Source organism: Arachis stenosperma, chromosome 5, assembly GCF_014773155.1.
Source record: "Arachis stenosperma cultivar V10309 chromosome 5, arast.V10309.gnm1.PFL2, whole genome shotgun sequence".
Taxonomy (NCBI): Eukaryota; Viridiplantae; Streptophyta; class Magnoliopsida; order Fabales; family Fabaceae; genus Arachis; species Arachis stenosperma.
The window spans coordinates 111768387-111790589 of record NC_080381.1 but is presented as its reverse complement, the minus strand read 5'-3'; the positions used below and the strand labels follow the sequence as shown (position 1 = coordinate 111790589).

Here is a 22203-nt window from a genome sequence, read left to right as displayed (position 1 = left end):
TTCTGAAAATACCTCACCACGAAACCGGTTTGGACGATGCACGAGATCCAAACGGTAGCTAAGGAATACATAAATGATGAGGAAGTCAGCCAAGTCGTGGCTGCCAATAAACGACACTCCGGCTACAACCAACCTAGGCAACAAGGTAACGGAGAAAGACAGAAAGAGCAAGCCAGGGAGTGGGCGCCGAGCAAGGCACCCAGACCATTCCCCCGGATCGGAAAATTCACCAACTACACTCCGCTAACTCTTCCCATCATGGAAGTTTATCAGCAAATTGCCGAGAAAGGAATCCTGTCGAAGCCCCGACCACTAAAGGACCGTACAGGGGGAAACAAGAACTTTTACTGTGACTACCACAAGGGCTATGGGCACCAAACACAGAACTGCTTTGACCTGAAGGATGCGCTAGAACAAGTGATAAGGGACGGCAAACTAACAGAGTTCTCCCATCTTATAAGGGAGCCGAGGAGGCATCATTGAGACCAAGACGAAAAAGGCAAAACCCGGTCGGCAAAGCGGCGACAGGAGCCCGAAGACAGAGACCACGGTCTCACCGTAATAAACGTAGTAACTGCCAAAAACACCGTGCCAAGGTCACGATCAGCGCACAAGAAAGATGCCAAGGTCCTGGCGATCTCCTCCTCGCTGGTGCGAAGCTCTAAGAAGCCCCCATCCATCTCTTTCGGCCCGGAAGAATAATGGTTCGACGAGGCCCCTGAAAACCCACCCATGGTCATCACGGCCAGAGTGGGAACCGGCCTTGTTAAACGAATCCTTGTCTACACGGGGGCAGACTCGAACATTATGTTCCGCAACGTGTTCGACGCACTGGGGTTAAGGGACGCTGACCTATCGACTCACTAGCACGGGGTCATCGGGTTAGGCGACCATTTCATCAAGCCCGATGGAGTGATATCCCTGCCGGTTTCCGTGGGACAGGCTCAAGTCCGAAGATCGGCGATGGCCGAGTTCGTGGTCCTTCGAGATTCGACGGCCTACAACATCATCTTGGGAAGGAAGACGATTAACGATGTTGAAGCGATAATCAACACAAAGCTGCTAGTCATGAATTTTGTTACCGACGACGGATCTATAGGGTCCATAAGGGGAGACCTAGAGACGGCGGTCACTTGCGACAACGGCAGCCTCTCCCTAAGGAAGAAATCCAAAGAGGCATCGGGGTGTTTCTGGCTGACTTGGACGCCAGGGTTGACAACAAGCCCAGACCGGAACCGGAGGGGGACCTAGAGAAGTTCTGGGTCGGTGACACGGAGGAAAAGTTCACGTTTGTCAATAGAAACCTTTCGCATAAGTTGAAGGAGCCCTTGGTAGAAATGATCAGGGCCAATGGGGATTTGTTCGCCTGGACGCCGGCCGACATGCCGGGCATAGACCCCAAAGTCATGTCACATCACTTAGCCATCAAAGCGGAAGCCCGCCCGGTAGCTCAGAGGAGGAGAAAGATGTCGCGGGAAAGGGTGAAGGAGGTGGCCAGGCAGACAGCCAGCCTCCTCGAAGCAGGTTTCATACGGGAACTAGACTACTCGACCTGGCTTTCGAATGTAGTTCTAGTAAAAAAGCACAGCGGCAAATGGAGAATGTGCGTAGACTACTCCGACCTCAACAAGGCATGCCCTAAAGATTGTTTCCCCCTCCCCAACATAGATGCGCTCGTCGACGCGGCGGCGGGCTACCGGTATCTGAGCTTCATGGATGCCTACTTCGGCTACAACCAGATACCGATGCACCGACCTGACGAGGACAAAACAGCATTTATAACGCCAGAAGGAACCTTCTGTTACAGGGTGATGCCGTTCGGCCTAAAAAACGCAGGAGCAACATACCAAAGGCTGATGAACAAAATATTTGGAGACCTCATAGGCAAGACAGTGGAAGTCTATGTAGATGACATCCTCGCGAAGACTACGCGACCCGATGACCTCCTGAATGACCTGAGAAGTGTATTCGCGTCTCTCCGACAACACGGTATGAGGCTCAATCCCCTCAAATGTGCCTTCGCCATGGAAGCCGGGAAGTTCCTAGGATTCATGATAACCCAAAGGGGGGTAGAGGCCAACCCGGAAAAATGCCAAGCGATACTCTAGATGAAGAGTCCGGGTTGCATCAAGGACGTCCAAAGATTGGCAGGTCGACTAACCTCGTTATCCTGTTTTCTCGGAGCTTCAGCAATAAAAGCCCTACCCTTCTTTAACCTCATGAGGAAAGGGATAGCGTTCGAATGGACGCCCGCGTGCGAGGAAGCTTTCAAACACTTCAAGGAAATCCTAGCAACACCCCCTATGCTCGGAAAGCCAAAGGCCGGAGAGCCGTTATACCTGTACCTCGCTATAACAGGAGAAGCCCTGGCCACGGTCTTGATACGAGAAGAAGGAAGGGCTCAGCAGCCAGTCTATTTCGTGAGCAGAGCCCTACAAGGGGCGGAACTAAGGTACAACAAACTGGAAAAGCTAGCTCTAGCACTCTTGACCACTTCGAGGAGGTTAAGACAATACTTCCAAGGTCACCAGATTGTCGTAAGGACGGACCAAGGAATCCGACAAGTACTCCAAAAACCCGATTTGGCAGGAAGAATGATGACTTGGTCCATCGAACTCTCCCAATATGACATACGGTACGAGCCCCGACAAGCGATCAAGGCGCAAGCGATGGCAGACTTCCTGGTAGAAGTAACGGGAGAGCCAACCGAAGAAACGGGCACACGGTGGAGGCTCCATGTGGACGGGGCCTCCAATCAAATGTCCGGGGGCGCCGGGATCATCCTAGAAAGCCCAACCGGGGTCGTATACGAGCAGTCGATCAAGTTCGAATTCCCCGTCTCGAACAACCAAGCAGAATACGAAGCCCTCATAGGGGGCCTAGCCCTAGCATCGGAAGTCGGCGTGACAAGGTTGGAAATATGCAGCGACTCACAAGTCGTCACCTCCCAAGTAAACGGGAGCTACCAAGCCATAGACTCGCTACTACAAAAGTACTTGGAGAAAGTCAAGGATTTGAGCTGGAAGTTTGAGGAGGTCACAATCCACCACGTTCCAAGAGAAAGGAACACACGGACAGACCTCCTATCAAAATTGGCTAGCACAAAACCGGGAGAAGGCAACTGATCTCTCATCCAAGGAATGATGAAGGAGCCGACAGTCACTCTGCACCTCTCAAAACTAAGCCCCTCATGGTTAGATCCAATCACCAGCTTCTTAGAAAACGGGAAACTTTCCGACGACGAAAAAGATGCTAAGAAATTGAGAAGGGAAGCAGCCATGTATGCGATCATCCAAGGTCAGTTGTTCAGAAAAGGATTCAACCAGCCCCTACTGAAATGCCTACACCCCGACCAAACGGACTACGTCCTCAGGGAAGTCCATGAAGGGTGCTGCGGCCATCACATAGGAGGTAAAGCCCTGGCAAGAAAATTAATCCGAGCCGGATACTATTGGCCGTCAATGATGGCAGACTCTAAAGAATTCGTTAGAAAGTGCGTCAAGTGTCAAGAAAATGCCAATTTCCATAAAGCACCGGCCTCCGAGCTAAGCTTGATAACGTCCTCCCGGCCATTCTCACAATGGGGAGTCGACCTCTTGGGGCCCTTCCTGGTTGGTCCAGGACAAGTCAAGTACCTTATAGTCGCCATCGACTACTACACCAAATGGATAGAGGCCGAGCCGCTAGCCAGCATATCCTCATCTAATTGCAGAAAGTTCATGTGGAGGCAAGTGATAACGCGGTTCGGTATCCCGGAAGTCGTTATCTCGGATAATGGAACACAGTTCACCGACAAGAAGTTCACGGAGTTCCTCACCGGCCTGGGTATAAGACAGAGGTTCTCCTCGGTGGAACACCCCCAAACAAATGGACAGGTTGAGTTTGCAAACAAGATCATCCTGTTAGAGCTTAAGAAGCGACTGGATAATAAAAAAGGTGCTTGGACCGACGAGCTCGCCTCGGTCCTCTGGTCCTACCGTACAACCGAGCAGTCGTCCACTGGGGAGATCCCCTTCCGACTAACATACGGGCTAGATGCGGTAATACCTGTGAAAATCGGGGAACCAAGCCCACGACTGCTTTTGAAGGGAGTAGGGGAAGCCGTCAAAAAGGACCTGATAGTTGAAGCCAGAGAAATGGCCCACTTGACGGAAATGGTGCTGAAGCAAAAAATGGCCCTGCGCTACAACACCAAAGTGCTCAAAAGAGAGTTTGAACCAAACGACCTCGTCCTAAGGCGTAACGACATCGGCTTATTGACCCCAGGAGAGGGCAAGCTGGCGGCAAACTGGGAAGGTCCCTACAAAGTTAAAGAAGTGATGGGCAAAGGCACTTTCAAGTTGGAAAGGCTCGATGGCAAAGAAGTCCCAAGAACGTGGAATGCGAGCAACTTGAGAAGATTTTACTCCTAGCACACGTGGCGATATACCGACCAAACGAGCTAAGTATTCAATTCATGGAATTGTACTTTTCGCTATGGCTTATAGACCTTTTGTGCAATCACCGACTAAAATATACTTGTCAAAAGTTTTGTTTCTTTTGTCTTGTTTACTTTTCATGGACAACCCATTGCGCAAATGAATTTCACGCAACGCGACAATGATACGCGGCCCCGGGACTGATCACCCCGGGAGCCCATCAACTACCACAATAGCAAACGGCTACACTAAAAAGCCACGACCTGGCTCAGCCAGAACATCATCAATACGGTAGAGCGAATGGGAACAGCAAACCAATAACGGTGAATATAAACGACAACACAACCACACGAATAGGAGAGTATTAACTACGATAAAACGGGCAAACGACCCAAGAAACCATCTGTTCACAAGAGCTAAAACAAACAGCTTGCAAAAAGTTTCATACAGAACATAAGAAATCATTTCTTAGGCACGTCAACGATCTTTCCGTCTTTGATCACCTTGAAGACGCCAATTGCCGACGTGTCGAAATCAGGAGCAACAATTTTGACCTGAGCCTTAAGGGCCTCCTCGGTCACCAAGATCGCGCCCTTCCCCTGCTTAACGACTTCTTTATACTTTGTTTTCAACCCTGCAAGCTCAGTTTCGACAGCTTCCTTCTCTTTCTCTAATGCGGCCACCCGCCCTTGAGCCACGCCAACCTGACTCTCTAAAGTCATTTTCCGCTCGACAAGCCGGGAAACCGTGGCGTCCGACTTTTCCAATTTTTTCTCAGCAGTAGAGGCTTTCTTCTCGGCAGCGGATGCTCTCTTCTCGGCAGCGTCGAGCTTCTCATTAGATTGGGTCAGTTGCTCTCGAAGAGTTTGAACTTCATGTTTAAATTCATTATTCGCCTTCCCAGCAGACTCCAACCTCCTGCGAAGAGATTCCATCCCGGACAACTCAAACTCGGCCTTCCAAGCTATCACTGCGCCGCGCAGGAGGGTACGATACATCCACCTCGCTTGCCCGGCAAGGGATGACTCGTGGAAGTGCTCTTCAGTGCCGAGAATCAACTGAGAATCTATAAAATTTCCGGCGTCAAAATTTTTCTCCATCACAGTAAGAACCCCCTCGGGACTACTGAACGTCCTCCTCCTTTTGAGGCTGGGCACCTCCTCCACGTCATCGTCGGCCGCTGGGTTAGACGTCGAACCCCCAGTACCAACCACTTCGCGGAAGGGGGAAACACGCACCTCCTTGTCGCTGCGAGCCAAGGCACCCTGAACCGAGGTACCGATCTCATCGGCCACAACCCCTTGCTCGAAAGTGGCCTTGCTCTTATCCTCCGGGGGAGCAGTCGACTTCTCATTGGCCGCCTCATCGTCACTTGCGCATAAAAAAGTCTGGAACAAGTTAGGGAGACCCGTTACCTCGGCAGACATTCCCACTCTAACAGGAAAAGAAGATTGCTTAGTCACTATGGAATATCGAAAAAAAAGCAAAGAACAAAAGTAAAGCTCAGAGTTAAAACTGCTCACAAATATAATTCCGACCGACTTCCCGATCACCCATGAGGAGGTGAGGATTCACATGATTCCTCCCGAAGACTGCCAGTAACACGTCGGCAATCTTCTTGTCCACGGTGGACATACCCTTATAGGACACTTTAATAAAGGCATTGGACCCCACCCCGAAGCTCCAATACTTCGGGATGAGGCGTTCCCCCTCTAACGATAACCAAAAAGGATGACGACCTTTGACAGGACGCTCCTTGAAATACTTATCTTTGAACCCGTGGTAGGAGTCCTCAAACAAGCCAAAAATCCTCCGACTTTGAGCAGATCGGAAGGACATGAACCCCTTCTTATGTTTCCCTTCTTTCGAAGGGTTTGTAAGGTTGAAAAAGAAAAGAAAAACGTCCACAGACACCGGCAGCTCGAGATATTCACAAACCATCTCGAAACAGCGGATTGAAGCCCAACTGTTCGGATGCAGCTGCGACGGTGCCACGGAAATCCGGCCCAAAAGCGCCATTTGGAAGGCGGAGAAAGGAATACGAACCCCCACTTGAGTAAACATGGATTTATAGAACTAAATCCAGTCGGCAACTCGGGGAGCATTGAAGTTGATTTCATATAAACGCTCGTGGGGAGCCGGGACGTAGACATCGTAGTTAGACTCCTCGTCGGTACCGCCGCATAAGTACTCATTTTGGCGGAACTCGGTGAGCTCATCCTCGCCCATTTGATTGGGGGAGTCCCTCAGGTCGAAAATCACCCAGGCGTAAGGGTCGTACACCGCGGGAGAAGGGGAAGCCCGGGAGGCGAAGCGAGCCATACCTACACGGGGGGACCATCCAGTCAGTCTAAGTGGTCGGGTACTCGGAGTGAATGCAGAAGCTACACTCAGTCTATTCCACAACTAAGACTAAACACGACTAAAAAAGATAAGACCCAAACAAAAACTACCCTATAATGGCAACCCCCCAACACACATACTTAGGGCCTAAGATCAACCATCATGCAAAGCTAAACAAATGGCATGCACAAAAAGGAAGCAATGGCAGAAACAAAAGAACAACGAAAGAGGACAAGAAAGATGCACAATTACCTGCACTGATAGCAAGATCCGAAAGGAAGACAACAACGACGCCCTGGAACTGCTGAGGGAGAAGAAGATGGGGATAGCAGAATCGGAAACGGAAGGATAAACATCAAATGAATACCAAAGGCATCACATAACTGTTTTAAAACCACCACCAAAAGGAGCGCGAAAGCCGAGGGGCATATTAGTCTTTGCCCGAAGGGTTTTAAACCCATTATGAGCATATAATGCTCCACACGAAGAACGAGGCGATAAATGATCGCCCCAGCAACAAACAGGCACACGCGCAAGAGGTACGTCCCCTCCACGGACGGCCGACCTGGCGACAACGCATGAGGTCAGAAATAACACGCCACCAACAGCCCACGCGACTATTGCTGACGCGTTGGGGGCACTGTTACGGCCTGGGCCAAAAGGAACTTGGGCCGACCCGACCCACTAACCACCCGACCTGAACGGTCGGATGATGCGCCCATATCCGACCCGAACACGCGTCCGGGACAGCTGGCCGCCACAGCTGTTCAAGAAAACTTCGAAGAAGGTGGATTCTGCCCTCGTGGGACCCACATCTGACATAGTATATAAGGGGAGGGTCCTACCCCTCCCCCAAGGTACGTCACACACTTTCACCCAACCTATTTCTCACCTGCACACAAACTGACTAGAGCGTCGGAGTGTCTTTGCAGGTGACACCCCCTCCTTCCACAACGAGAGTTCGGCTATCCGGCAGATCCAATCCCAGCACAGCCGCGAACAATATTCCCACCTCCTCGAATCTCCACCTGAATCGTCCGGTACCTGCTCAACCGTACAATTACTTATATATAATTTCATTGTATTATATTGCTTATAAAGTTAGATTATAATTATGACAATAGAATTATTCTTGTATTTTTATATGTGTGACTAATTGGTGGTGTTAAAACATTATTCTTAATTATAAATTAGGTTTATAATTTAAAAAATAAAAAACTCAATTAAAAAGATACGAAAAAAATGATGTTAAATTATTCTAACTCTTTAAAATAAAAATATTCGAAATTCAATTAAAAATTATTTAAAATTTAAACTCAATAAAAATTTATATTTAATGTGTTTTGTATTAAATATATTTAATAACCTATTATATCTTGAAATTAATTTTTATAATGTTAATTTTTTAATAACACTTTATTAGAAAAAACCATCTTTTTAGAATTTTTTAAAAACTAATTAATATTATATATATTTTGACATTACATCTTGTTATAAAAAAATTATTTATTTTTAATGCTTATATTAAAAATAAAAATAAAATTTAAATTAATAAATTTTAATCTATAATATAATAATAATATAGTAATTGTTTTATATATTATACGAATATAAATTAATTATTTTTTTATTTATAAAAATTTTAAGAGCTTGTTATATATATATATATATATATATATATATATATATATTGATAAATGTGATATATTTTTTTATGTAAATAAGCTTTTAAAAAAAATCTAATAGTTAGTTTATTACCTTTTTGTTTTAGTCCAAATTAAATGTTTTTTATTATTTTTGGAAAGAAAATCTTTTGAGGAATTTAATAACATGTGATGAGAAACACCAAATACATTATACAGAAACAAATTAAAACACAATATAAAAATATCTTTAAAAAAAGACGTTTTAGACGTCTTTATTTAAGTGACCTCCTTAATTAAATATTACACATAACATAGTCGTACATTTTATTTGGTAGTCAACTATTTGCTCTTTAAGCAAATAGTGTTGCCAAGAATGATGACTTATTATTTGCAACCCTAGTTTATTTTGACATTAGAGATTGCTTCTTAAATTACATGATCTCTTTAATTAAGGATAAACCTCAATAAGCGACCTAAAGCCAAATATGGAAAACACTTTGTAGTTCTTGAAGCCTGCTTTCAAGAAGAGTTTTTTCCAATCTTTCTCGTCTCTCTCTTTTCCATCAAGAAGAGTCATTGCAGCTATATCAGAAAATAGTTTTAGTTCCATTACATCATGCTCATCTTCATTTTCATTTATTACTATCTAATTAATATATAATAGTTAACTAGTGAAACAGTAAACTCACACACTATTTAACACTGTTAGAGGGTCTCTGAGAGAGTGACAACTGTCCAATGTAGTTTTGTTTTTTTCCTCTTCATGATCTATTTATTATATAAAAGAAGAGTTGCAAAACAGTGACACCCGTTCACATATTTCAACACCTGTCCATTTTTCAACTGTTTTTGGCATTTCTCCAATTGAGACGTATCTTTATTTCTATTGAAATTACAATCCTATTCTATATATACATTAGTAATTACGTATCCTGCCCTTTTTCCACTGTTGCAAGGTTCTTTTGCTTTTCGCTTTTTGCTGGAACAAAGACAAGAGTGGCATCAGCAATCCCATCCTCAGCAAGAACTTCTTACCTGGTGTAAGGTTCTCAGGGGAGTCGTTTGTCCAGTGGATTGAAGGGAGTGAATCGAGCAGCAATCCCAAAACCACCATTTAGCTGGAGAAAGTGAAAATACTAGCTTTTTGATAGGATGATTGCGCGCCTTCAGATTGATTTCAAAAATTTTCAATTTTCCATTCAAATTCTAAAACTGTTCTACGCTCAAACCCTCTCTTTCACTTGAAAGAAGATATTGCAGCAATCCCAATTAAATTTTCCGCCCAAATTTGATTTTAAAGGAAGTGGTTGTACAGCTGATTGAGCGGGAATTTTTCCGCTCAAATTTGGCCGAATAAAACAAATTTCCTAATTCATCTATCTCCTCATGCTCCCATTCACTCTCATAACTACCCTCTTTTTTTCGAACCCCCCTGACATTCTAAAACTCTCATTCTCATCCTCTGAAATCTTTTTCCATTGAAAATCTTGAGCGGGAAAACAGGAGATTGCGTTCCCAATAAGAAGAAGGTGTGTCGCCGGCGATTCTCTCTCATCCGTTGTTGCCGGAATGTCTCAGACGGTGTCGATCCCCCGTGACAACACCTCCACAAATGGCATCACCAAAAACGCCGAAGCATCGTCCAATGGGGTGGCTGCCGCTGCTACGAGGCTGAGGATCTTCATTAAGTTTTACTCAATGTATGGGCACGTGGAAGGCCTAGCAAGGAGGCTGAAGAAGGGCGTAGACGGCGTTGAGGGAGTGGAAGTGGTTCTCTACAGGGTGCTGGAGTTGCTCCCGGCAGAGATTCAGAGTATGGATACCATTTTTATAGTTTATTTTTTTAATTAAAAGTTGAAATCAAGATGATGAAATTGTTTAATTTTTTAATTTAATGATTCCATACAAAAGAAGATTTGCCATTAGTCCGGCTTAGTTCATGACTTCATTCTCCATATGCCAATGAAATGGAGTAATTTGTCAGTGTTGAATTGTTTAACGAGTATATGATAATCCATGCTTCAGTAAAAACATTAAAGAAGATGAAGTTCGTGGTGCTGCTGAAACCTGAGGTTATTTTGTTGGAGAAATATTTTTTTTGTGGTGGTGTTGTGTATTCATTGTGTCATCTTTGCTTAGCATTTACCTGTAATTTAATGATACCTGCTTGCTTTATAATCAGTTGCCGGGAATGAAGGGGAGTTTGATGGATGGAAGTGGTCGAGGCCTAATGGAGGGCATGGAAGACTAACATCAGCACTGAAGACATAAAAGATTTAAACAAAAGGTATTGCCTAAATAAAACTATATTTTATTTTTGTTAAAATATTTTTTACAAAACACTTTCCTTATGGGTGTTAATCATAGTCGAAAATGGATTGAGTTGAATTTGTCATTTTCCTGTGAATGTTATGGATTGAGTTCTACTAATATTTGGAGCAAAATTTACATAAAATTTTGTAGGTTACAGATTATGATTGGTTAAAAAAATATATGCATGTGCTTTTATTAAAACTTGGCCCAAATTTGGTTTTGTTTATGGGTGTTAATTTTATTTTCAAAGTGTTTTATACACCTTCATGTACTGATTGATGATCCATATTATATCCAATATATACTCATAATTTGTGGACATTCCTGAATTATTTAATACTGTATAATTTTCACTTGGATTTTTAGATGTTCCTATGAAGACATTAAAGATATATGGGGCCGAGCCGCCGAGCAACCCTACCTATGCATTAGAAGAACCAATTGTTTCAGTTGGTGACAATGAGATTCATGCCTGTATTTATATGTGATCTTATATTAACGACTATTACTCTAAAGGGCCTCAACGGTTTTTATGTTGATGAAGATTGGTAATGGGTTGTTTAATTAAACTTAAATGATGATCAGTTATTTTTTTTGTTTTATTGACTAATTATATTTTTCTTTCCTTTTTTAACTGTAATAAATGTTTGATATCTACATTTTAAAGCAAATGTTGCTGCCTCTCATACTTTACCACGTGTTTTGCAGATTTTTCATGTTTAGTGGACAGAGTGATGGAAAAGAATGACGTTTCTTTGGTTTCATCCGGTGATAAATTAAGTTACTATATTGAGTGATTAGAGGTAAGTGTAATGGCGTCCGTTGCATAGATTTTTTGAGTTTTTATATATTTGCATGTGTTATGCTCCCTTTTTTCTTTTAAAGAAAATCTAACTTTTTACTGATTACTTTTCTACTGCTTATTGAAGGAGCTCGAGTCTTTTGCAGGTAGACAAGATAGAATCATTTACAACAAAAAGCACATTGACAATTTTGGTATTGTTCACCCAAAGGTATAGGTGATTTCCTGAAATTTCGTTATCTTGATTGTAATACCTCTCCTGTTTTTTATGCAATTTTATATCATTGCCAACGTGATTGATTTCTTTCACACTTTACCACTATGCTCACGTTAGAGGATTACCAAATCCATGTTATAGTATTAATTACCCAAGTGTGTGTTTGTCTGAGTAACATTTACTTACTACATATGATTTTTTGTGGCCAAGTTTAGCCATTTCCCTCTATCATTTTTTATATTTTTTTTATTTTTAATTTAAAATCATTTTATTGTGTTGTGATGACTCTAATTCTTTTATTACTTATTAGTTCTTCTCACACCTGCTTAGTATTTTTTCTTCTTTCTTTTGCTTAGTGTTTTATTTTTATTTTTTTAATATATAAACTGGATGCGCATGAAAAGCTATGTTGGTATATAATTGTTTTACGTATAAAAGAAATTTTATTTTACTCTGTGTTACACAAGATAAATGAGGTGAAACCGAGTTTAAAAGAGCAGAATCATGTTATTCGCAAAAGGTTCAGTTACCATCTCATCTAAATTATGTTATTATATAAGACTATAAGTAAATAATCGTCTTTAGTTCAAGAAATGGTCCCTCAATTTGGATATAGTAAGCTATTTAGAATATGCAAACTTTTATAAACACGAGATTGGACAAGTTTAAAATATTAGTCTAAAGATCAATTTTGTCATGTTGATTTTGCACTTTGCTAAAGTGTATGCATTCTTTCGTTACTTAAACCCTAAACCCTAAAATTGATCTGCATTTGAAAGTGCATCTATTTACATGCCCCCATTGAATTATTAGATTGCATACATAATAGAGAACTTATCTAATATATTGTTTTCTTTCATTACTTAATGTCAAGTTTTAGTTTCTTATGAGTGCAGTTTTAATAAATCTTTTGATTGTTGATCAGGGTGGTTGTTAACTTTTCAAAACTATTACTAAATTATCCTTTATTTTGTAATTTTTTTTGTCTTTTATACACATATTTTGAGGACTCAATTATATGAAAAACGAAGAAGAATAAGAAAATGAAAATATCCATAGTACTCTATCATCTATGTAGATAATTTCATGTGTTTGTTGTTGATGACAGCGTCATATATGGGAAGCTTATTGAAAGAGTACTGTGAACCTCTTATTGCCAAGATACAACAAACTATGATAAGGTAATTGTTTTAAGTTGAATTATGCAATTCCATTTTTTTGTTAAACAAGTTTTTGGCTATTGTATAATGCATGATTTTTTTTTCATTTTTAATTTCTGTAAACTATAGAATTTGAAACATCTTCATTTTGAAATTTGATCTTAGCAGGCTTAAAATCCAGCCTACTATGATTGCATCTGCTCCGTTAGCGTCAAAAGTCTTTAGTGCCTTCAAACAAAAGTTTCATGGTGGTGTTGTCCAAGAGGTAAATACATTATCTATTTAATTAACATGAGAATAATCATCTATTGTTTATTTAGAAAGGAATCATCTCAATTATTATAGAGGAACGTCTTTCCAAGGATATCCCTCATTAGATTATATATTATTTACGTTGTTTTTGTGCTTTCCACATTCCATTATCCCTCATTTTTTACTACAAATAGAGGAGAAATAGATTTTGTGAAATGCATCTTTTAGAATTCTAATTGCTTTTGCTTGACCCAATAAGTTTGAAAATAAAACATGGTGTTTTAACTGTACCGTATATTCTTTCCTTCTACCCATTAAGTTGGAAACTTTTCATTTCAAATTTTACTGGCTTTTCTGGGATTAAGTTTTTGTTGCAAACTTATTTATTTTGATGTAAACATGTTTTTGTGATTTTAGAATTGAGATGATCTGTGAGTATGATCCTGTTATCCTTCACTATTGTTGACCTTTTCCCATGCTTGATTTGGATTTTTGTTTAGTTTGTGATCTATATTTATTGCTTATTTGTTTATTTGTTTTCCTTTTAACTCTCAAAATCTTTGTGAGATAAGAAGGCAAATTAAGATGTGAAGAAAATATAAATTTCTTACAAAAATAAACATGATTTTTTTTCACTCATCAATTTACCATTTTTGCTTTAGAATATATTTGCTACTAAAGTCATAATTTTTATATAATTGTAGGCATCATTTTTCTTACATAATTTCTTACAGTCAAAGAAAATATACAGAGATAGTAATCAATAATGAATTGCTTTATATTATGGCAGTTTCAAAGACATCATAGCCAGGCACAATTTGCAGAAGCATTGTATGGTGATCTGACATGGTATAAGATTTTGATCATTACATGGATTAATGCTGATTTTAGAGAGTTATTTGATACAGTACAGACAAACTCTCTTTCAAGAAGAATTCTGAAGGTTTGTCTTTGGAAGGTTTTTGTCGTCGCACACTCTCTCTCACTTTCACTGCATTGAATTGCTATTCCTGTTGCTTTTTCTGCGTTGAGATGAATTTGGTTGAGAAACCTCGAGTTTGAGCTGAATGATGATTTTAATTGCATGTTTCTTTGAGTATCGTTTTCTTCAATTTTTTTAGGAAAGAATATTCATGATTGACGAATCGAGCTGTGTTTTTTTTTTCTTCTCTGCCGTTAAATCTTTTTTCTGGAAGAGCGTAGTGGCAGAATGGTGTGCTACACTTGAAGAGGAGAAGATTAGGAGATCTCGATGTCGGCAATGGTGGAATGACGCGACAACTGAGGGGAGCACACAAACAAGCTTCTGTGGTTTGAAGTCACTCCCTGAAAGCATCATCAGAATGAGTTTCCATCAGTTCCCCCTGTAAACTCACCTTACTCTATCCAGTCAGATGCATTTGAAAATGAATCATATCAAATCTCCCCAAAGTAACCTAGCAGATACAGGTATTATTCTATCATTTCATTTTTGGATCTTGATTAAATTTTATTTTACTTTTTTGTATCGTCTTTGGTACTCTTGATATTTCTATTTATTTGGGTTTGATTCATGTAGTCAGCAGCCCTTATTCTATAACATATAAAGAAAGAATAAGCATTTGTATGTTCATTTCATTTTAACTAATTGATTCCATGACTAACATAACAGTGTTTCAGATTTGCTCCCACCATCACATTGTTAGATATTCTTCATTTGATATGTGAATGCTCTCATCACTAACACTTTACATATGCCAATATAAATTTTCTCAAAAGATGTTTTGAGTTTTTCATTTATTAGCTTGAATTGGTTTGAATAAAAAGGATTTGTTTTTGGAAATTCTATAAGACATAATTTTGGAATAATGAAGATCATGAAGTAATGCAAAAAATAATTCTGTAAGAGATAATTTTTTCAAGGTTCTGTTTTTGTGTTTTACAACTAATTAGAATTAGTGTAGCTGCTCAGTTTTTGGTCTTTTCAATTTGTTCTTCATTTGGTCAAAATTTGTTCTCCTGCAGATCACGGATACCCTTTCGGTTTCACCTAACAAACTCTGAGATCTTAATTCTTAAATATTATGATCAGTACGTACAAGCTTCAAGATCTTCTTATTTATGGTTTTAAATAACATGATAATATCAGTGTAATACAACTGCCCAACTCAGGTTAGATACACATGTTTGCATATCCTTTATCTGGGTTGAAATGCCAATATGATTGCCTAACTTGCGTAAATGATTCTTTTGTGTTCATTATTTAATGTGGAATAGTTTTTATGTCAATTTCAGAGACAGAAAGGGATGTAGATGACTAAGATAAGAGCAAAGAGTATCATTTAATTTGCCGATTCCTGTTACTTTTTTTCTTATTTTGACTAAAAATTGTTTTCTCTAAATTTTAATGACTTTCTTTCTCATTCCTTAGATTGAGTGTAGTTCTTTTTAAATTGTCTATCTCAGAAAAATCTGACATCTGTGGACCAAGCTTATAATGCTGTTAAGATTTGTGATGATGAGGCACTGATTGATCTCTATTCATCCCACAGTTCTTCCATAGATATTGGAGTTCGTATTTAAATTATGACTCATTATTAAACTGTCCATTGCAGTTTCCATACTCTTAAAGGGTGTATTCGTAACTAAAATTGGAATTCATGTGATGCAGGGGGTTGAACGAGGCCTTTCAAACGTAGTGTCTACAACTGGAAATAATGACCTTGACTTAGATGGGAATGGAGCTGCTATTGTTTCACTATCAAAGGTCAAGATTCCATTAGAACCCAATAAGATATTGCAAATTCTGTTGCATTGTAGAACCCAATATTTGATATTGTAAATCCTGTTGCACTCATGCAGGTTTCTGGCATTGAGAGCATCTTTGAAAGCGGGATTGAGTGATTGTACTCAATTTGGGATATGTAATGTGATTGTACGCATTTGTTGGCTTTAGTTTAGTTGCTATGGGTATTTATCCTTATGAAACTCAGTGTTATGAACTTATGTATATTGCTGTAATGACCTTGGGTGTCCATGAACAATGTCATATCAAAGTTTTAACGTTTTGTAATTTACTTTTACTCTAAATTTTCTTTTCTTTTTTAATTGACTTTCATAATGCAGTAAACAAAATGTAACTCCTTGCTCTAAGTCAAATATGCAGTTGGACTCATTTATTTATATAACTTTTTGGTGTCTTTTATTTTAAAACATCAACTTTTCGAATATTATTTGTTTGCATTATTATAAAAAAAAATTATCATTCGTTTTAAGTCATAACGTATTTTTAACTAAAGAAAATCACAGACAAAAAAAAATCAAGACTCTTAAGACATAATAAGTTATTAAGCGATGCAAAAAAATGTGATGAAACTTCTGTTGATTGTTCTGCCATTTGATAAAAAAAAATATGAAATCTAAGAGCATTGTTACTAAATAATTATATAAAACAAATCAACTATATATAAAACAAGATAAAGAAAACAGAACTATTACTAAATGTTTTTTGTTCGATGGAGTTAATAAGTGTCTATTACCATTCTTATAAATCTCGATTTGAAATATTTAAACTTTTTTCAAATTTTTCTTGGAGTCAACTTTGGTATATCAAATATCAGAAATACAAAAACAATCACTTTTAAATTAAATATTACTTAATCAAGCTTTTTAGAAATATTATAAATAATACAGCACAACAAGAAAACATTCAGTGAACCACCTTTAGAGTCAATTTTATTTTGTACTCAATTATTTCTGTTTGTTAATATTAAAATATATTAAATAATATACTTTTTATTAAACAAAATATAAAGTGCAATTTTATATAATAAAATTAATAAAACGGCTATGATACAAAATATAAATGATAATTTTAAAATAGCAAATATAAGTTGCAATTTTATGTTGCTTTATTTTATATATCTAATGTTTCTTAACTTGATTTTTTTGGGAGTTATCTTTTGTATACCAAATCTCAAAAGTAAAAAAAAAAATCATTTTGATTCACTCTTAAATTTAATATCTCTTTATCAATCTTATATGAAATATTATACATAATACATAAAAAATAAAAACAAATTTAGTTATTTACCTTTTATAAAAAAAATTAGTAATTTAGACCAATTCAAAATTTGATTCACCATTTCTCGATCAAATTAAATTGTCTGCCCTAATTTTAATAAAAATAACATGATTTAATCGATTATATATGTTAAATTTTAATTATTAAAAAATATCTTTAAAAAAAGACATTTTGGACCTCTTTATCGAAGTGGCTTCTGTTTGTTTATTATAACGAAATTATAAAAAATTAGTTCCTTTTTAAAAGTTAAAACTATTTGAATTGAACTTTAAGACAATGAAGTGAACATAACACATGCATAAACCCCTATATAAAGGAATAACGGATTGTGAAAACCCTTACATGTACCCTAAATTTCATCTATTTAGTGTTTTCCGTTAAAAAAAATAGAACTCGATAACAAAATAATAACATCACTACAAATTACATATCCTTTCTAACTATACTGCATTGGTAATTGGAAAAAGTAAGATTTGTAGTCAGTTTTTTTATGGAGTTAATAGGTGCCAACTATCATTATTATGAAACTTGATTTTAAATATTTAAAACTTTTTCTCAATTCCTTTACAGAGCCAACTTTTGTTTATCAAAGATCACAAATATAAAACAAAATATTACTTCTAAATTGAATTTCTACTTAATCAATCTTTTTAGAACTATTATAAACAAAAGATGACAACAACAAGACACTTAGTGAATCACTCCTTAAAGTCAAATTCATTTTGTACTCAATTATTTATGTTTCCAATAATTAAAATATAGAAAATAATCTACCTTTTAAAATACAATACATAAGATGGAATTTGATATAACGAAATATAAATGCTATGAAAATACTAACATAAAAAATTATGCACAGATTGAATACAAAAGATTCTAATTACTATTTAATTTTTTTCAGTTGAAACTCCTAAAATTAATATCTCTTAATCAAACTGTTTAGAAATATTACAAATAAAGCATGAAAACCAAAAAAAACTTTAGTATGTAATTCGCTTTTTAAAGTTCAATGCATTTTATACTCAATTATGTATTTATTATAAAAAAAAAATTTCCAAAGTCAGCTACATTTTTTAAGTACAAACTATTTGAACTACCATTATTATTATTATGAAGTTTGATTTTAACTATTTAATTTTTTCTGTAATGCACGGAGTTAAATTTTGTATACTGAATTTCATAAACATACAAAAAATATAATATTCTTTACTTCTTTACATAATATTATTTAATCAACCTTTTTATAAACATCATCAATAATTAATGAAAAGAACTAAAATTTATTAATTCACTTTTGAAAGAAAAAAACATTTTATACTCAATTATTTATATTTGCTTTATAAGAAATATACAAAATAAGCTATTTTTTTTTAAAGTACACAATATAAAGTGCAACTTTAAAATATAAATGACAGACAGATTTAGGATATAAACATTTAGGATGTGACATAGAATTAATGTGTTTAGAAATATTAATGAATCTTGGGCTAATTAGTCTATTATTTGATAAAAAAAAAGAATTTCGAAAACATTTTATAAAAAACATATAAAATTCATACAAAAAATTATTATTCGATATTTATTGTGACCATTTTTTTTTATTTTTTATTAAAAAATGCTTAATTTTTTAGAATGGGTTTTCTTTAAAGTTACCTTTTTATAATCAAGTCTCTTATATATATGAAAACATAATGTCTATCTACTAAACTATTTTAGTATTTCAGCTAACTTACTTTGGAAGTACGGTCACTTTTAGGAACATTTTTTTCGGTCGAACCAAGCAAATCTTAATTACATGGGCCGAGATTAAGTTCCTAAAAAAGAAATACCCCAAATGTTTAATTTGGTAATAAATGCAGACAAAAAAATGCCGGCGAAAAGATAGATATATAGCAGCTTTGTTTATGATTTGATGGGAAAAAAGAAGCAGCTTACTCTTAAATTGGAAAGTATTTAAGAGTGTGATATCCAACTCCAACAAATGGAATAGGGTAACTCTTTTTGCTTAATAAACATGGAGCAGCAATTCCTATGTGTGTGTTTATTGTTATCAGATATGAGAAGCTTTTGCCCAATAAAAAAACTGCAGTTGTTTACCAGAAGTGTGCCTTTTGTAGTTGCATTGCCTGACTAATTTTAAGCCAAGTCAGAACCCAGACTGAAAGAAAGAACTCCCATTTTCCAAAGTGGTGCTTTATCTGACCCATACTTAAACCATGCATTAATATCAACTAAGTGAACCTGATAACTTATAGTTTTTGGGATGTTGTTGTGTGTAAATATATACTTCTGAATCTCTTTATTAAATATAATTACTAAGTTGAAATAACCAAACCGGATTAGTAGTGCTATAACTAAACTTGAACAGTTGTTTAGTAATGAATTTTTTTTCCTGCAACCATTATTGTTACCTGATTCATAACATTTGGATATGAAAAAAATAACCTGAAAAGTATAACCCCAAGTAATTATGCCCCTGTGTAACATACCACTTATGTAGTTTATATAAGGTTAACGTCTCTTTCTTAATATGACAAGTAGCCATATACATTCTACTATATTCGAGTTATACGTATAATTGACAGTGGTAATAGCCTTCTTTTCTTCCTTCAGCAAACCAAATTTTAGAATGGCTAATCCACCTTCCAAACCTCAAATATTGCTGCCAGACGACCTCATATTGGAGATTTTTGCTAGAGCCGATGTCAATACGATTGGTCGTAGCAGAACCCTGTGTACCGAGGAGTTTGTCTTGAAGCATCTACATGCTGCTAAGAAGAGGCCAGCTTCCATTTATGTTCACTTTGGTGTCAAGGGACGAAGATCATTGGGGAGTTGGGTTTTTAGATTTAATGTGGATACTGGTGAGAATGAACGCCTGCACATCCCATTCTTGAGGAACTCTCAGGGCCAATTCGAGGTGATCGGTACTGATAATGGTTGCATGGCCATTAGGTATTCATGCATTAGTCACCCAAGTAATCTCATCGTGTGGAATCCTAATACTGATCAGGTAACACAAATTCCGGATCCTATGCAACATCATTGTTGTATTTGTGCCTCCACTTATGCATTCCTGTACTTTCCTGATTCGGTTGGGTATGTGTGGATAAATATTTATAAGAAGAAAATTCTTGACTCACAATCATGGTTGACTTCATACTCATCAGTGACTGGCCATTGGGATAGTAATTTTCCCTGCCCTCCATATGTTCAGGGTGTTGATTCTAGGTATGTTGTTAACCATGGCATCGTTTATTGGTTGAATTGGAACAATCATGCACAGACAAGTCCACAGTGTATTGTTCACTTTTCAATTTTTACCAATCAGTTTGGATTCATTTTGATCCCTGTGGAAGCCAGAGCTATGATTCAGCGGCTTTTAATCTGTGAAGGTTGTTTGTATTATGCTGCTGTTCATGCTAAATCAGACAGTTATAGGTGGCTCATCTGGAAAATTGAAGAAGGCAATCAAGGATATTCCTGGGAGTTGTCATCTCAGTTTCGAGGTCATGGATCAGCAGAATCTCCAGAGTATTTGACTCATGATTATTTGATAACAGTTAAAGATACTTCTCAACCAACTAGAGGAACTCAGTTCACCATCACCAAGTTAGATACAAAAAATTAGCAGAGAAGAACACTTAAAGTGGTGGAATTCCCACTTTCTACGTATATTAAATCACTGAATTTGAATTTTAACACTATTGTCCCAGTTTAGTATATACATGGTCTTAACAACTATTGTATGTTATTCTAAAGTCTTTATGAGAAACTATATATCATAATTTATATGTATTTCCTAACTGATATAGCATATATGCTGAAATTAGCTTCAAAAATTGGGATCCATTTGTATCAGAATTTACATCCTTAATGTTTTCTTTGAGTTTGTCATTTTCTACTATTTTCCTGATATTGTACTCTAATTAAGTTCCTTTTTTTTATATAATATGAAGTACTGTAATAAGTAAGTTGTAAAAGAAACTAACCTATTTGCTTAGTGGGATAAATTTATCAGGTTAACAGATATCTTAACTTAGCTGGCATCTTTATTGCCAACTTAATGTTTATTTTCTTGCTTAATGTTGCTATGCTCTATCATATGAAAGTCTCTTTATTGATGAATAAAGCTCAACACAAATCTAACATTTTATTGGCTATTGCAATTTATATGTTTACAAACTTTCTTTCAAAGAACTTATTTAAAACACTTTCTTATCAGATTGATAAGCGAGAATACAGGTATATAGTTCCTATACATTCTATTGCTTTGACATTTTATATGTCTTGAGAGTTCTTGAATCATGGTTTGAAAGTTTATCGTTAACATGTTTGTAAGTGCATCTCCATGCTTATTAATAACATATCACTTAATCTTTTGAGTGTCTAATATAGTTAAGTCTAATTACCTATGAAAAGATCAGTGTAAACAAAACTTTTCACTATAAAAAATGCAATGAGAGGTATTGTAACAATTAGAATTGGATCTATAAAAGTACAGAATATGCATATATATTTACAATGCCAAAAAAATTTCTTACTTTAATATTATGAGAGCTTATATGAAGGTATAAGAGCATATCTATGACAAAAAATGTTTAACTTTTTATTAACTTGATAATTGAGAAAAAAATACACAATTATTTTAGTTTGGATTGTTAATTAAAAAAATACTATTTAACATAACTATTTATCAACCATACAGTTCATATATATACCCAATCAAACCATTTTAAATGAGCATATTCAAATTTGACTACATAGGAATTATCATCATTATTGGAGTACCAATGACTTCAACAAGTAAACAATTAGGCTAATTATGCTAAAGAAAATACAGTAGGTAAAATATTTCTCTAGAGCTATACTATAGTAACCTTCAAGTTGAGGTCCTATCATCTTAGGCAATCAATTATGTACTCCATCTAATCAATATTATTCTATTTATTTAAAAAGATGTTGTGTAATTAATATCTCTTAATATTA

The 22203-nt window shown here is 36.8% G+C and overlaps 1 pseudogene; it reads right to left on the bottom strand.

Moving 5' to 3' along the window:
* Positions 1-8855: 8855 nt before the first annotated feature.
* LOC130981065 (isoflavone-7-O-methyltransferase 9-like) overlaps positions 8856-22203 on the bottom strand; it is a 40538-nt pseudogene continuing 27190 nt past the window's right edge.